Below are 17,515 nucleotides of genomic sequence, written 5' to 3' on the forward strand. Positions count from 1 at the left end.
AAGAAAAAAAAAAAAGGAAAAATACACCAAGGACAAAAGAATGAAATACCATGTGACCAAGGGCAATGATTCGTGAACCTAGAAGCATTCATTTAGGAGAATACAGCTACCTTTCAAGAAACACAGCACATACTATCTGCAGGGTATCACCACTGCCCTTACTGGTTTTAAAACATTTTCTATTTTATTGTGATTTTTTTTTTTTTTTGCAGAAACTGGCACTTGTTTCAAGCAAGGCTTTTTTTTTTAATTTATTAGGACTTCCTTGATTAAGTGAATAAAGTCACAGTGACATGACTTTATTTTCCTCTCCACTAATGCCTTCACCCACTGTACTTCTAAGTAAGAAAAGTAAGAGGAATACAATACAAGGAGGACAGTAAATACACACATATATTCTGAGAGGAGAGGATTAGAAGAAGCAAACTCATTAGACAAAATCTCTTTTTCACTGTTGTTTTCCTTTTTAATTACTCACTTTTGTGCAGCTGAACTGGATCCCAGTCCTTAGGACAGTGATTGCATCTCAATAGGCTTGCCTGAGCATACATTAATTTCCTGAGACAAAGCAGTCACAAATGTCAGTAAGTCCTTTCACTACAAAGCTGTCATTAGCTGTTCTCCACTTTACAGAACTTGTCAGCTTTTCCTGCCAGAACATCAGCAAAATGAGAGAGGTGAGGTCTTCACCTTCAAAGTGATGTCAAAAGTTAACACCTCATTTTGTTAAAATAAATCAAGCCAGTATTTCTCTTCTAAGATTTTGGGTGGCAGCAAGATATTTCCTTTACACTTTAAAAGAAGCTAATCTAAGTACAACACTAAAGATACAAAAAATGACAAGGCTTGTCAATGCCATCAGTAGCCAAGCCTACCACTTGATCACAAGCCCATTTGTATTTTAGCTCTCTTCCTAAATGTCCTGGTGTGTCATAGACTCATTGAGCTATAAATAGCTCACTCATGTGTTCCAAATCCAGATCCACCAAAGCCAGTTCAGTTTTAGCAGCCTGGTCCACCTGCCCATTGTTGTCATGTTCTTCAGTGTCACAAGTGCTAGGTACATGAGCATGTGCCCTCTGGCCAGTCCATGATCATATCCACATTTCCCAGGCACTCAGGATTTCCAGTCTGAGCCCGTTGCATTATCAGTGAAACCACTTACTGCATGTAGCATCAGTCACATGATGCATGGAGGGGACACTCCCTTTGAATGTCCAGCTGAACCCAGAAAACTGAGATGCAAAAATCACCTGTGCTTCAGCACCAGCTACCTCTGAAGAGGCTTAAATTCCTTCATAAATTGTTAATATTTCTTTCTTAGTTGGAGTGTAACAGGCTTTAGATCCCCTATATTCCCTGTTTCTAGACCCTAGAGGTCAGCCTAGAGTCTCTCTAGGTTCTCTCAGCCAGATGTTCCAGATGGAGCCATTATATTTGTCTGGGTTACAAAGCATACTTTTTACATCTTGTCATGTCTGGACTGGCCCAAATTATCACCCATTTAGTTTATTCAAATGTTTGCTGCTGCTCAGCAGCCCTTTTAGTCTTTCTTCTTAGAAAATAGAGCAGGAGACTATAACCAGTATAGATCAGACTATAACCTGGAACATGCATTCTCCAAAAACCCATGACACCTAAGAAATCTTATGCTTCTGTTTTGTTAGCTGTTAGTTTATTGATCACACCTCTTGAGATATGAAAACATCTACCTTGCTATTTTAGTCCTAAAATTTGAATTTTCATGTGCAGGTCCATCTACCATACTTTGTTTTATAGCAGAAATAGCTTTCAAAATAATCTGGATTATTCTTCTCTTCTCAAACACTATCTCCTGCTGTGTTGCCTCACAAAATGATGCCACCAATGTACTGCAGGTGTTGGGAACATACACCTTGTTCCAGTGCAGTCTGTATCAATCCACAACAAATGGTAGGACTATGTTTGCAACTTTGGAATAGTCAATTCCAGCTGTACTGGATAGGCCTGCATGTGGAAACAACTCCACGCCAAGGAGTCTCAACTGTCATATTCTCAGAGTTGTCTGGCCTGTTCATCAATAGTTGGTGCCTCTGTGTCTGTCCAGCTCATTGTCACCTGGCTGTGGGTGTATGATGTCAGTGCATCTCGTGAAAAATTTCACCACATGGGCTGTGTGTGCCAAAATTCCCCCTCATCTCTGGATGTCAGGTCATTATAGATCACCTCCAACACAGCTGATTTCCTCAGATCTTGGATATCTCTTTCCCTGTATATCCATTTCCTTTGAGACTTTGCAAGGCTTTCCTTGAGGAAAGCTGGATAAAGACTGCTCCTGCCAAAGACTGAGACTCATTGTTAATTGTCTCCATAAGAGGGTACCAGAAATACAATCATGCCTTCAGGTCAGAGTCCAAACACCAGATTAAACTCAAGATCAGTGTTTTAGTAACAAACCTCCCAGGCAAAACATCACTAATCACTGCAGAGTACAGCCAAGTGCAAAACCAACTCCAGTTTGTTAAGAAAAAAAAAAAAAAAAGAGCATGGTGCAGATCACAGAAACTGATATCAAGAACAGATTAATCAATACTGTGATCCACAAATGTTAACATATCTATCATTTCTGATATGCTCTTATCAATCTATCATCTCAAGCTCTTAGAGCACCAAAGGTGCTAAAAAGAGTGTTGTAATTTTACCCCAGCTGGCAACTAAGAAACACACAACTCATTCACTTAGCCCCAGCAGGATGTGGGGAAGAGACCTGAAGGGTAGAAGTGAGGAAACTTGTGTTTTATGACAAGAATGGTTAATAATTCAAATATAATATTAGTAAAAAACATTAATAATAAGAGTATTGAAAAACAAAATTAAAAAAAAAAGAGTTAAACAATACCCAAGAAACAAAAATTATGCAAATGAAAACAGTTGCCCACCACCAACTGAACAGTGTCCAGCCAGCCCCTGAGCAGCAGCCCCAGAACATCTTTCCCCCTAGTTTATCTGCTGTGGAGGATGAAATACAGTCTGGCACCTCCCTCTAGTCAGTTGGGGTCAGCTGTTCTGGCTGTGTCCCCTCCCAAGCCCTTGTGCACCCCCAGCTTTCTCATTGGTGGGGTGTAAAGGGCAGAAAAGTCCTTTACTCTATGTAAGCTCTGCTCAGCAGTAATGCAAACACCCCTGTGTTAACAACACCATTTCCAGCAGAAATCCAACTCAGCCCCCAACTCAGCTGCTGTGAAGAAAATTAACTCTTTCACGGCTAAAACCAGCACAGGAGACATGTTACCTGCACAGTTGGATGCAATGATATTCAAAGTTTTTTCCAACCTAAATGATTCCATGATTTTATGATGTAAAACTCACCCCAAAGCCTTGTTAGTCTTGTTGGAATTTTGAGTCAATGCTTGTTTGTGATTTTCTGTTTGTTCTCATATGTATTACAATTAAGACTTCAGTCTCAAGTCTTCCCTGGAAATCAAGTTATTTTCCAACGTGAGAAACTTTCTAATGCTCTCTTAGTCATGGAAGTGTCAGGGATTGCTTTGTAAGGTCTCCAATCTTTACAACCACCTAACATTACCCAGCATAATTTACAGAATGAGATAGCATCACAGATAATCCCTTGCAGCCCTTTTAATAAGGTTTTTAGGTTTCCAGTCTGCTGTATTCCTTTACATATTTTCTTCAGTATTAAAACCAAAGTAAAGATCTGTGATACAGGTACAAGGCCCAAAACAAATACAAGGCATATAATCTTGCTCAGTCACATCTGTGAAACATGCTTTTTATGCAGTGCATAAACATTTAGCCGGGTTTAAAATTATAAAGGCTAATTTAGTTTTTATACTCTAAAGAGCTAACTCCGTTTGGATGCAAGCCCTGAAAATAATCTTCCAATATTACAAAAAAAATTTGCTGTTTAATATTCTCAGGAAAATCAATATTCAAAATTTTGTCAGATGCATTAGACACATATTCACAGAGCACAACACCATGAGTCATTTTCCCCAAAGTTCATTGATTGCTACCATTGAAATGTAATGAGTTAGAGACACAAATATTAAAAGATCCTTTAAAAAAATTACTCATAGCCCAAAGAGTATTCAGAGTGGAGCACATAAGAAAGTAGCTGTGGGTTTTTTTATATATTTTTTTTATATTTACAAACTCCATTGTTATTTGTCTTTTACCATTACAACTGGAATTCACAAAGTACCAGCAGTATCAGTTCACTGGAGGTAGATGTCCATTCAACATCCAGCAACAAAATTAGTGTTAAGATTAAAACCACTTGAACCCCACAGCTGAGAACTTTCACTCTAGATCAATAGCTTCAAATGTATGGACCACATGGGGTAAAAACAAACTATAACTACAGGATCCAAAGAAAATCACTCAGGAAAACAAGTCAACAACTTAATTCATTTCACGTTCTGTTTTGAGACCGATCTACACTAGAAGCTTTGTACAGGTCACCAGGTCCAAGAAGGCTGAGAAGCAAGTCTAGATTATAACATCCATAAACTGGTCATTTCAAGGGTATTTGGGTAGAGGAATAAATCTACTAAGAGAAGGACCCAAAATACCAGGTTTTTCCAGAGGATTTTAGGGCAGAACTGAAGAGGGACCGAATAAATGTCAGGTGCCAGTAGGCTGCTCTTATGAGATATAAAGCCTTTGAGCTATTACACAGGATTAAATGTGAACACAGCTGTGCAAATTTAGGTCAGAGCATTCCAAAAAAAAAAAAAAAGAAAAAAAAGAAAAGCAGCCTCGATTTGTCCTCTGTTAGCACGTGCCTTTTAGGACACCAGTGCTGAGTTCAGCTCAGCACAAATCACTATCTGCTTACAGCAGTTAATAATAACCTGCTGTTGGTATTGTGCAAAAAATGAAGCAGCAAGGAAAATTCAGACAGAAGAGGAGGAAGAGCAAAACAGAAGGAAAAAGGAGATAATACAAACTTTCCCTTAGACTGCCTTCCCACTGCTACATAATCCTCTCTTCTTCATGCCTTCCCAACCTGTTCCTTCTGTGACTTATTTCCCTTCTTTATGACCTTCAAAAGAAAAAGATATTTTAAAATTTTATGCACAACTGAGAACTTAAATTTCAGACTCCTCAGAACATCATCAACTTCAATTTTCAGTTTTTGTGTCTTATTCCCACTGTTCACCTCAGTCTTTTTTTTCTGATCTTCCTGTTGTCAGTCTTAGAAACACAAAATGCATCAAAAGGCAGCAAGTTATTTGAAGCCTATTTAGGACACAGAATTATCCATCATTTTCACATTTGACTGAGCTCTTTTTCCCAGTAAAGGGAGATATATTCTTCTCAGTCTGGGCTCTTTTGTTGGTTTCATACAGGAAATTAGGACTCTTTAGGAGACTGACCTTATTTTATTTTCATGTACTCACAGAAGAGCCCCACAATTTATTTTTATAATTATTTATTTTAAAGTTCTAGTCCAGTTCATACCTGACTGAAGTCAAAACTGCTTGGACATAAGTTTATATTAAGCCTTTGGGAGTTTACCAGAATGTTTGGCCACATTCAAAACTTTAGCAACAGCTAAAGGTCAATTCTGTCTGTCTTCTGAATGTTACAGCAACTTGACCAAGATCCTCCATGTAAAAAGTCCTGTATCAGCTTCTGTAGGGCTGCAAAGGAGAGGTAAGAAGATGAATGAGATGCATCCTCTTGCAATAGATATGGGGCAGCCTGATGCATTAGTAACGGAGCTCTCTGCTTTGGAGCACAAACTGTTACGTTAATAGAGACATCGCCAAAGAATCCAGGTAGGAAACAGAGGAACTTGAACATCAGCCTGATGTTACAAACTAGTCACAGCTAATAAACTAGTGACAGTTATGACAGAGAAAGCCTTCTGAGTTATATGTTTTCTTGGCACTGTTCCGACTGCGTTTCCATTTCTGGTCATGAAATATTGCATGGCACTGTCTAACTGTGCTGTAAACTCAGCTGTCCTTGTCAGACCTTTAATGTGTACTTTGCATGATCAAATTCACTGCAGAGTTTCTTGGATAAGGTATAGTCTCCTTCAGATGTTCTGAGGATGCTCCAAGTGAGCACATACTTCACATTAATTGCATGGATTATCCTTGTTTGTGAAAAATTTAAAGCACAGACACTTGCCCATGAGATTCATCTCACTAACTAGAAATGTCTTCATGTGTATGGGGTGCTTTTAGCCTCACTGTAGACGGTAGGAATCGAGAAATGCCTTCAACAGGATTCATGTCACCATTGCTGGCTTCCAAGGGAGCTGAAAGCAACTTTCCTAGGTGTAGACATATGAGCCAAGTCCACATCTAGTTAGATGAATGTCAGTCATAGCCAAATTCCACACATAAACTGGATTTTGAATGTGTGTGCAGAATCACTCATGGAAAGGGTCAGAGATGTAGCATGTATTTATCTCTGTATACACATTTGTACCTTATGTTGGACTTGATGATCTTGGAGGTCTTTTCTAACCTTAATGGTTCTATGATTCTTATATGTGCTTAAAAAGAAAAAAAGAAAAAGAAAAGCAAATCCTCAAAACTTGATGATACAATATTTTTCCTTTCTTTGCCTGAAAACATTTTGCCTTCTATCATACATGTGTAGACATCCAGCTGGAAACAACAGTCAGATTATCACTGGATGGAAAGGTGCTCAGCACTTAGGAGATAGGAAATGTCAAAGATAAGGCTGCCCATGGACTCTCCATTATCTCCTTACTTAATGCACATGGATCATGTTATGATCAGACAATGATCAAAATCACTTCTGACTCTTGCAGTGTTCAGGACATACAAGGTCTGGGAATTAATCTGGATATTACAGGTGAGGTTTTTTGGCTTTTCAGACTTCAAAAGACATCTTATAAGGGAGACAGGATATTGTAAAAAAGAGATGACTCTGCTGATCCAAGAAAATATGTGCATATTTAACAAGTCAGGTTCTCTGTTGTCCTGTTCTCTTGATACAAGTTTTGAGCAAGTTAAAGGCTCTTAATGCAGCCTGTTATATTTAATAAAATTATCTGAAGTTGCTAGAAAGGAAACACTGTCAGCAGATGTTAATATTTCATGTGGAGTCAGTGGAGCTATTGATGTTTGCAAGGAGGATTGAATTGTTTGCAGTGCTGGACCAAAAAAGAACAGCACAGCAAGAGGTGTCATACCCTCACACACTGAACAAGAGCAGAATTCAGAGCTCTGTAAATCTCACAAGCAGTTGTGGTTCAATTACCTTCACCAGAAATGCTTAAAGGGGCAGGGTGGGAAAATGGATGGGGCTTGGAGCAACCTGGTCTAGGGGAAGGTGTCCCTGCCCGTGGCACAGGGGTGGGACTAAATGATCTTTGAGGTCCCTTCCAAAGCAAGTCATTCTACGATTCTAAAAAGATAAGGATGTTGGTGAGAAAACTTTGACAGAGAGAAGTGATCAGAGCAGCATCAGCAGAACCAGGGTCTTGGTATTACTGGAAGAGGGAATATTTGCAATACTGAAATTAATACAATATGGATTTACTTTCAGGCTCACAAAAAAAAAAAAAAAAGTTAAAAACATTTTTTTCATCACTGTCCTCAGTTGAAAAATATTTAACAAATTTCACACAAACTTTGAGGTAGACATTTATTACAAGGGTCATTGACTACAACAGTAAGTAAAGAAGCTGCAGACCATTTTCCATCATAACAGCTCTTTGAATAGGCAGTAACTATTGAACTGGGATGCAATTAAGAGAGGAACAGGTGCTGTTTTAGAGCAGTATGGTCTAAGTACAGGCAATAAAATATGCAGAGCCATAATCAGAATTTTGACTAGTTTTAAGTGCTTGGGGCCATGTTGATATAAATAAGTGCATCAGGTTCTCCTATCGAGCAGGAGCTAAATTAAGTGGTTTACAAACAGAAGAAAAGGCTGACTTATTGGTCATGGCACTGCTTGATCTGTGACAAAAATAGAAAGGGCCAAGTGTGCCACTGCTAGACATGAAGCCAACACAACAGGACCTGAGGTACAGCTGCTGAATACAGCAAGGCCAGCAGAGCCTATAAAAACAACAGGAAATATTTTTCTTTCTCAAATTCAGCCCAGCAAACTCTTCCAGAAGGTTTTGTGCAGCAAGTTTGCCTCACAGAAGGGCTGTATTTTTTTCTGAAGGCTATGACTCTTATTACAGCTGCAGAACTGCTGTCCCTCAAGCTATGCCTATCATGCCAAAAGGATGCTGCTCAGTCATCTCAGGGAGCTAAGGTCCCCTCTCAAAAGAGTAAAGGCAGGCAGAAGTAATGGAGAGCTTTTGAGGTTCAGTTGGACATGGAAATGAATTTCCTTTTAGAGTACTGCAGGCACTGGCAACCCATTAATGGTTGAAAATTCCTGATTCTCCACAGCACCTGAGCATTAGCTTTGGTGTTGTCTTTAACACAGTACTTGAGTTGTAAAACAGCCTCTGAAGAGGAGGGTGAGATTTTAACAAAACAGAGATATCCAGCTTGGGGCATTTCCCCTGAAATAGTCTTTGTGCGTGCTCAAGTATCTCCAGCCAAACAAACTTGGGCAACACAGACAGGGAGCTTTCTAGAAAGGCAGGCACTGAGGCAGCAGTACCACCATCCTGCCATGTCACCTCCATGTCCCTTGAAGTTCTGCTTTCCTGGCAGTGACTGTGAACAGACTGGATGTCCATGGTACACTGCAGGTGTACAGAAACCAGCAAGGAACTGAAGTTTTCTGATGTAGCTGGTAGAAGAAATTTCATGTGGACATTCATATAAGCAACTGCAACAGGCATAGAAACCTGGAGACTTTGTGAGGACAAGGCTGGACTGGTACCACACCTTCATGACATTGCTGTGAAGTTCTTCCTCTTAGATCCACTCCTGCTTCCTTCCTAATTTTGTTGTCGGACTGTTATTCTTGACAAACAAAATAAAGAAGGGCTAACTTTATCACCTGTTGTATTGTTTTTCGGGTTTTTTTTTTTACCTCCTTTGTCAAAGCTCTATGCTCACAGGGACACTCCATGCCTTATTGAAGAAATACTTAGAAAAACTAAGGGACATTTATTTTTGGTCACTGCCACATAGCAGTACTGAGTGTGGTTTTGGTACAATATAGCAGTGATCACCACTTTTACTAGTTTGTGCAGCTTAAAATTAGTGATCTTGGAGCTCTATTTAATTTCTTTTTTGTTCAGGTAATGCAGACACACAATTTCAATCAGCAGCCAGAATCAGACTGTGAACACACCAAATACTTCCATTTTGTAAAAACTCCAACACTTCCCATATAAATATTTATACCCAAATAAACATAACATGAGAAAAGATTCTAGGAAACCATCAAATGAAAATTCTCCCCAAAGCAAAATATTGCAAATTTAAAAGCTGTGGAAGAATTCTCCCAGTTACTTGCTTTTCCCACACTAAAATCCTACTTTGTCATTTCAGGAATGAAGAAATTTTTTCAGCACACTTTCCCATGTCTTTAGAACATGAGATATGCATTCAAAATACACTGTATGAATGCATATGAAGGCATCCAGATTTTTTAATAAAGTTTCAGAAAAATCAGATGGAAAGATGCAACCCTGTCTGAGAAAAATGAAATGAAACTGTTCTCTGCTAGACCTTTGTCTCTATACCACATATATATTGTGTGGTATGATCTCAGCAAAATGAAGTAATGAACTCAACACCATGACAAATTTGCAGCCAGAAAAGGTGTCATTTTGTTAATTTTGCTCCCATTTTGTTAATACACTCTACATCCAGGAACAAGAATATCTTGAGGAAAATATATATCACACCAATAACTCGTACAGCACTAATTATACAATCTCACACCAAGGTGCTGAGCTAAAAACAAACCAAACCAAACCAGCTCCTGGTGCTCCTGGCCAGGAATTCTCGAAGAAAAAAACACCAGAAACAAAGAGGTTGTCTATAAGCAGAGGAAATTTAATCACTAAAGCTGAATCTAGGACAGCATTTTTATGAAACACTTATTCATAGAAAGAATTTTTGCAAACAAGGCTGAGATGCAGCCCAAATTCTTAGCTTTATGCCAAACAATGCTATTCAGATTTCTACTGGCACATGGGATCTTATCAGATTATTTGGTTCTTTCCAGCTTAAAATAAAATGCCATTTTGAAAATTATTGACAGCATTTCCTAATTAACTGAATTATCTAGGGAGGACTAGCCTCCAAATCCTGGCATTGCTAATTTTTTGAGCTCCTTGTATTTACATACCTCACAGGGAACAACCATGGTCTCTTAGGAATGAAGACTCAGCTTACGAGAGGCACTAATTAACTAATGAATGTCAGGCTCAGATCAATCATCTATATTAAAACAAGCAGAGGACTTTTCCTCCATCCCCAAACAAGACAGTGAGGTATGAACTTAAATGAATGTAGCTAACCAGTTAACCAGTTAACCAGTAAGCTGTAACAAAAAATAGGTACATCAACATCGATATAAAAGTCCCTGTCATGTGAATATCCCTGTTCAGAAAATGTTTATTTAGTACAAATAATAGCACAAATCTGCTCTGTACCTGTGGGATTTTCATAGCCTAATTCTTGGCAACAGATTAATCATTCCTGGTGTCCCACAATCAAATTCTTAACCCTCATTGGTTTTGGGTTTTGTATTAGAAATACAATCAATACAGAGAACATCAGAGCACCTACAGAGCACTCAGTGCTATGTGCAGCTTCACAAACCCCAGCAAATATCTCAGATTTCCTATGGCCTCATTTTACCTCTGCTGTAGATGGTCTAGCCAATTTTAAAATTCCATATGACTTTTGTCAGAGGCATAATTTTATTTCCAGAATTCACAGTAGAAGTGATGATAGGCCTGCAGAGCTAAAATGAGCTGAAACTACCTTCATGTGTGTATCTCACTTTGAATTTCAGACACTAGCTTGCTGTGCAAGCAAACATTTCAGTTTTGATCTGAAAATGAACAAAACATGAAGAACAGAGGGCCTCCAGGGTCTTTTTATTGCCTTTTTTAAAGCAGTGGCATTTTATCTCTCATTTTGCCCCCTGGGAATGTTTATAATGTAAGATACTTTGGGCAAAGGGTAATTTAGGACATCTTGCAGACTCAAATGGCAGAGTGTCAAAGTATTACTATTTTCACCTATAACACCAGACATGAAATTATTAAAGCTCTATTTTCAACAGCAATTAAACAGCTAGGGAAGAATTCCAAAGCCTAAACACAGATATCTAGTGTCATTTTATACCCCCTAAGACATAAAAAAAGACAATTATTCCCAACTGCCAGTTTACCCACAATGTGGGTGAGTCCTGCTTTCTTTGGAAACAGCAGCTCAATATCATATGAGGCATCTTAAAGCCTCTCAAATGACAACACCCATTTATGATTAGGAGCTGAGTGTTTTTTCTAAAGTCTGCAAACAAATAAAACCTAGAAAGTGGTTGAACTCAGTCTGAAATAGCCACCCAAGTGAACTAATTCAGCCTCTACTGACTGCATCTCTTTTAGAAGTAATGGAACACTTGGATGATTACACACATGCCTTAACAACGGAATGGAGGTGCCTCGATGTGGGAATTCTTCCCATCCTCAAACTGAAACCTATCTCACCTATTTTAGGTACATGCACATGGGCTACTTGTCCACAAAAGGGGGGAAAAAAAACAAACAAAAAAAAGTAGTAGATTCCCCTGACCCATTTCTCTAGATCCATCTCACACTGAAATGGGTCACACCACTTGTTTTCACAGATTAGGAGGAGAATCTCAGTGCTTACCCCTGATGTAACTTCTTGTGGAGAGATGAGAAATCCCACTTCTGGAAAGTGGATATTGATCAAGACATAGGCACCTGCCTCTCAGATGTACCACCAGGCATCCACACATGTCTTCAGGCACTTTTGATTCATTTGGAACTCCAAATTTTAAATTCCTAGATTTCACTGCTGTCCAAAACACAACTGAAGACAATCCCCTTAAAGGACTTGGAATTTCAAATTATACACTCACCAGACAAAAGACTATTGCTAGGAATCTAAATGCAACTTTGGCCTGCAGATGTTTTATCTCAAACAGAAAAATAAATGATAAGATTTAAGAATTGATCCAGGACTTTTATGTAGGGGTGTCATGTATGGACATTGCACTTATCACTCTTGGACATTTAAATGAAATTTTTATCATATTTATATTTTCTTAATTTCTATGGGCTGAATGGAATAAAAAGGTAAGATTAAATAATATCAGAAAATATACCAGATGCAACAGGAATTGTGCTATTAAACTAAGTTCTGTCCACTCACAGGTAGAAGTTACTTTCACCTAAGTCCCAATTGCATTTTTTGCTTATAATTTTCCAATGCCACATAGTCTGTTTCAGACCAATTTCCAGTTTTGATGCTATAAAATATCTGTTTTTCTCAGTTGATAGAAAGTAATCAGATATATGTATACTAAAGAGCACTTTGGTGCTCCTCTGGGTTTAAGAAATGTGAGTTATTGTTGGAACAAAATAGTAAAGCAGCAAGTCACATTTTCCCCGGGAGTGACAGTCTGTCATCCTGGGAAAGAAAATATAGAGGGTTATTTTCTTCTACTCATGTTATCATCACCAACATCAGTTTTCAGTGCCTCACACAAGATCCCTTTTTTGTAAAAGAAAAAAAAATATTAAAAATCTGAGAAAAATAGTGTGATATCAAGGGGAAAGCCTCAACACATCTTTGGAGTTTTAATCACAATCGTGAACTTGATGTATTGAAGAAACATTCATCCTGGATTTCTGATTTCATCCTCCTATTAGCAGCCAGACATCCATGAAATGTAATTCTCACACAGTGCTGAAAATGAGGAAAACAGACTGTACACACAACTGTGGCAGGCACATGATTTCATTGGGCCATAAATAGCAAGTAGTGAAATGTTCTGTTCTTCTGCATTTGAACAAATATCACTATGAAGCAGATGAAGACAGAAGACCCAAGTATTTACACTTGTGTCATGAGGAAAATGCAGTCATGTTTCCACCCTGACAGCAGAGACAGATGATGGCAGAGCAATTCCTGAGTGTTTCATGGTTTATAACAGCTGAGCATCACACAGCCTTCTAGACAAGAAAATAAAACTTGGGCCAGGATCGACATTTCACCTGGTCTAGAATCTCACTCTGATCCTGCAAAGGAGGGTTAGCGTTGACTGGGGCAGGGTCCTGTTTGCAGGACTCAGCTCCCACAGGATGAACATGCTTTAAACTGCTCCAGCACTCTTTACTTCATATTTATATGCAGAAATGGGCCATCTGTGTGTCTTCTGAGATAAAATTTTGGCAGCAAAGGCAACATCACACACTGAGTAATAGCCCAGTGATTCCTGGAATATACTGACTGCAATAAAAGTAAGGATGTTGGGTAAAATTCTGGTTACACTGGTGTCAACAGAAGAGTTTAGTGAATGTTAAACAGCTATTTGGGAATATCAGAAAAATGAGAAAATAGAAACCTCTGTACCTGTCTTCTTACTTAGAGTTGTATCTGAAGTCACTGTTAAGACTTTATCAACGCTATGTACACTGGAGAGACCAGAATACCATTATTATTTTCGTTATCTAGATTCTCACAGAAATTTGCTGTTGAACATCTGAAACATCAAGTGAACTTTGATATGATACCTGTGAAATTTAAAAGCAACTTCAGGACTGTAGAAATAAAAATTTTGCAGGATAAACACATTTAACATGGTACACCCTTGGCACAATGTAGACTTTCACATTTACCCCTCTTTCCAGTTGTCTCTCCCTTAGATAGAACTACTTTCAATATCTTACATGCTAATTGCAATGTTTTGTTTGTTTCTTTTTCAGATAGAAAGCTTGTTTCCATTTGCATGGTCAAATTAAGGATATACTAAGACACACAATATGATTCTGCTGAAACCTACTCATTGCACATAATCTTATTTCATGCCCATGCTAAGCCAGAAAAAAAAAATGTCTGTGTCTATAAAAGTAAAAAATAACTTCAATTCTGCACCTCACTTATGAAACATTACAAATTTGGCCATCAATAAAACTTTCTCCAAAAAAGGTTTCCCCTCTCATCCAAAGCAGCAAAATGGCTATTTTCAAATTTTTTTGCATATGACTACATGTCACTTTTAAGATCAGGAGATACAAATGACTCTGAAAAATTACAAAGAGCATTCTCACGAACCTGTCAAGCTGAATGGGTTTGTGGGCTGATACTGTACAAAGAACATTAATTATCAAACAGCATGGAACCTGAACAACATGGCATCTGGAATATTTCTCATCAGTCAGGTGTTCAGGCAGTGAATATTGGTGCAGTTTGACTGAGATCAAGGGGGTTTGGAAGATGTTTCCCACTATATGTTTAAAATACCTTGTTCTTTTCTGTTCTTGCATAATAAGCCATTATTTCTGCAGCCAAGACTTTTAAAAAACATGATTTCTGTGTCAGAGGGATAAAAATACCCGTGACACATGTAGATTTCATTTAGAAAAGCATCAGAAGATTCACAGTTTGAGCTGGAATTTATTATTGATCCTTTCAGCTCGATGCCAATTTGAAATTGTACGCTGAAAAAATACATTTTCCTTAATCAAATCCTTACAGCAATATTAAGAAAAATATAAACCCACACAATTCTAAAATTAACCATTATTTTTCAAAATATGTCATGGATCCACTATTAGACATATAGATGAAAAAATGGGTAGGAATTTGTTTTGGATAAGCATTTGCAAAACATGCATTTTGTTTTCTTTTTAGTTTCTACCTATCTGAAAATTAATTTCTGTCTTGAAAGCACCACACTGCAGTTGGAGACCAAGTGTAATAAGGCCTACAGAGAGAGAGTAACAATATGTAATTAACCCTTGGAACTCTTAAATCTGAAGGAATATTTTTCTTGTAAAAAAAATCAGCAATGATTCAACTTCTCTTCCATTCAGATTGATATGGAAATTTCTGCACAAAAACTAGACTTCATTTTGTTTATGGATTTTTTTTTTTAATAACAAAATGCACAGATTTCTCAAACATTTAAAATTCAGACGCCCAGAACTGCTTGTGTATTTATAGCAGTACTATGCTAAAATTAAGCTCAGGAACATGTCTACTTGCTTGCTTTTTTCCATTGCATCCAGTGCAATGGTAAAACCTGAGGTTTTACCATCAGAGCTCTCTTTGTAGCTGCAATTCAGGATGAGGTCCCACTGACATAATTTTAGCTGGGCTGACCACCTCTGTTGCCATTTCCCAGTGGAATGGGAGAGGGCAACTTCAAAACATGTAACCTTCTGACCATGTCCCTTGATTGTCCTAGTCTGGAAAGTATCTTCTGGACATGCTTAGAGCAGTGTCTGGGGGTGATTTCACCCCAAACCCAAAATGCTGGTTGCAAAGGCTGGAAAGGGAGAGGGTTTGGGGACTGAAGGAAACACCCTAAGGAGCAATGTGGAGATGCGTGTGGCTCAAACACAGTCAACACTCATTTACTACTGTATATCCCACCCTATCCCTTGCCTGGCAACTCCTAAATGTAAATTCATTATTTTGGCTCTGACAGTTTAGCAGTCCTTGTCTGTCACTCTCAGTCCTCAAACAGAAGTTTGCCTGCTGGAGCTCAAGCTGCAGAAGATATGTATGCTGGGAGTTTCCAATACACTCCTTTAGCAAAAAAATCACTTTCATCAATATCTTGTCTAATAAATAGAATTCTGAAGTGAGCACAGATACCTCCCAGCCTTACTCTTCTTGGCTGGTGGGGAAAATCTTCCCATGGAGGGACAGAGGAAACATGAGCATGACTGTGTCTTTAGCCCTCAGACATCTCACTACAGCCATTCATCTGTCAAGGAGTTCATCATCTGAAACTCCACCACTTTAGACGCCAACAAAAATCCTTACTCATATCCTCTATTCCTAAACTTTCTAAAATGTGGCTATTTTGAAAGAAGAACTATAAATGAGGACAGAGTAGGACTTTCCTGGGGAGTATCATTTTTGGCAGCAGGCACAGTTAGGAAGCTGCAGCTGCAAGTTCCAGTCTTTGTACACCTCATTTACGACACAGCCTTTCTCTGGAATAATCCTTTTAGTGATGTTACAGCTGTTAGGGCTGTAATTCTACAGATCCAGCATATCACAGACTCCCTCTGAAATCACCAGCCATTTCAGAGGTATAAAAGAACACATTGCATTGCAGTGGGAATTCAGTACACTAGAAAGCTTGTGAGGAAGCCTGCTTTTTAACAAGTATGTTTTCAAAGAGTCTGATTTTACAAGGCTAGTTTGTGAACTGCTGGCTAAGCAGCCAGGTGGTGCAGCTGATTCCAGATATAGCAGGTCTTAAAAATTACAACATCACTGTATAAAAATAAGATGGGAAGAGTATAAACTCTGAAGTGGAGAAAAAATCATTTCCATGCTTCAGATAATTTTGGAGGTAGGCTAAAAGGACTCTGGAATCTGTCAGTAGCAGCTGACCATGTGTGGCCTCTTCTGAGCAAATTTATGAATGTTCATGCATAAAGAGTCTCATAGAACCACAGAATTCTAGAGTATCCTGAGCTGGAAGTGACCACAAGGATCATTGTATCCAACTCCCAGCCTTACAGCCTTACACAGGACGACCGTAAGAATTCCACCATGTGGTTGAGAGCATTGTCCAAACACTTCTTGGCTGGTTGCTGTGGCCACTGCCCTGGGAAGCCTGTTCCAGTACCCAACCACTTTCTGGGGCAAGAAACTCTTCCTTATATCCAACCTAAATCTCCAGGGACACAATTTCAGGCCATTCCCTCGGGTCCTGTCACTTTCACCAGAGAGAAGTGATCAGTGCCAGCCCCTTCTCTTCCCCTCATGAAAAAGCTGTAGCCTGTGATGTGCTGTTTCCTCAGTCTCCTCTTCTCCAGGCTGAACAAACCAAGTGACCTCAACCACATCTCACTTTAGAGAATTAGTTTTGTTAACGACTAAGGATTTTGAGGATATTTTTTTTTTCCCTTGAGCATTTTTCCTCATCATCTGACACAGAAATTTTGCTTCTATAGAAAAGTTCATCTGAGCTTGACTTGACTTTTACTTAAATCAAGGACAGGTTGAACATTAAACACAGCTTGTGTTTTGACAAGAGAGCATGTCAAACCAGGTGTCAGCAGAAGGGGAAATCCTCTCTTATTCCATAAGGAAGATACAACAGAGAAGCCAATATACAGCTGGGAAGTACATACCAGGCAGAGGATGATACTACAGTGATAACAACAACAATAACAAAGTACAGTAATCTTTTAGGATCTAAAGGTAAGTACCTTTCAAAAAGCCATTTAGTGGATTATCCTAAAATCCTCAGTATCAGCATATCAGCATGTAGGTCAGTTAATCCAGAGTTGAGGAAAGTCCCCAGGCACAAAAAAAAAAAAAAAAAAAAAAAAAAAAGCAGTACCAAAAAAAGGGGAAAAAAAAAAAAAAAAAAA

General features: G+C 38.6%; 1 protein-coding gene across 4 annotated transcripts in view; it reads right to left on the reverse strand.

Moving 5' to 3' along the window:
• The window catches only part of FAM135B (family with sequence similarity 135 member B), a 249,498-nt gene that overhangs the window by 128,702 nt on the left and 103,281 nt on the right, over nt 1–17,515 (reverse strand). The gene's annotated exons all lie outside the window — the stretch shown is intronic.

Source organism: Vidua chalybeata, chromosome 1 (genome assembly GCF_026979565.1).
Source record: "Vidua chalybeata isolate OUT-0048 chromosome 1, bVidCha1 merged haplotype, whole genome shotgun sequence".
In the NCBI taxonomy this organism is placed as follows: Eukaryota; Metazoa; Chordata; class Aves; order Passeriformes; family Viduidae; genus Vidua; species Vidua chalybeata.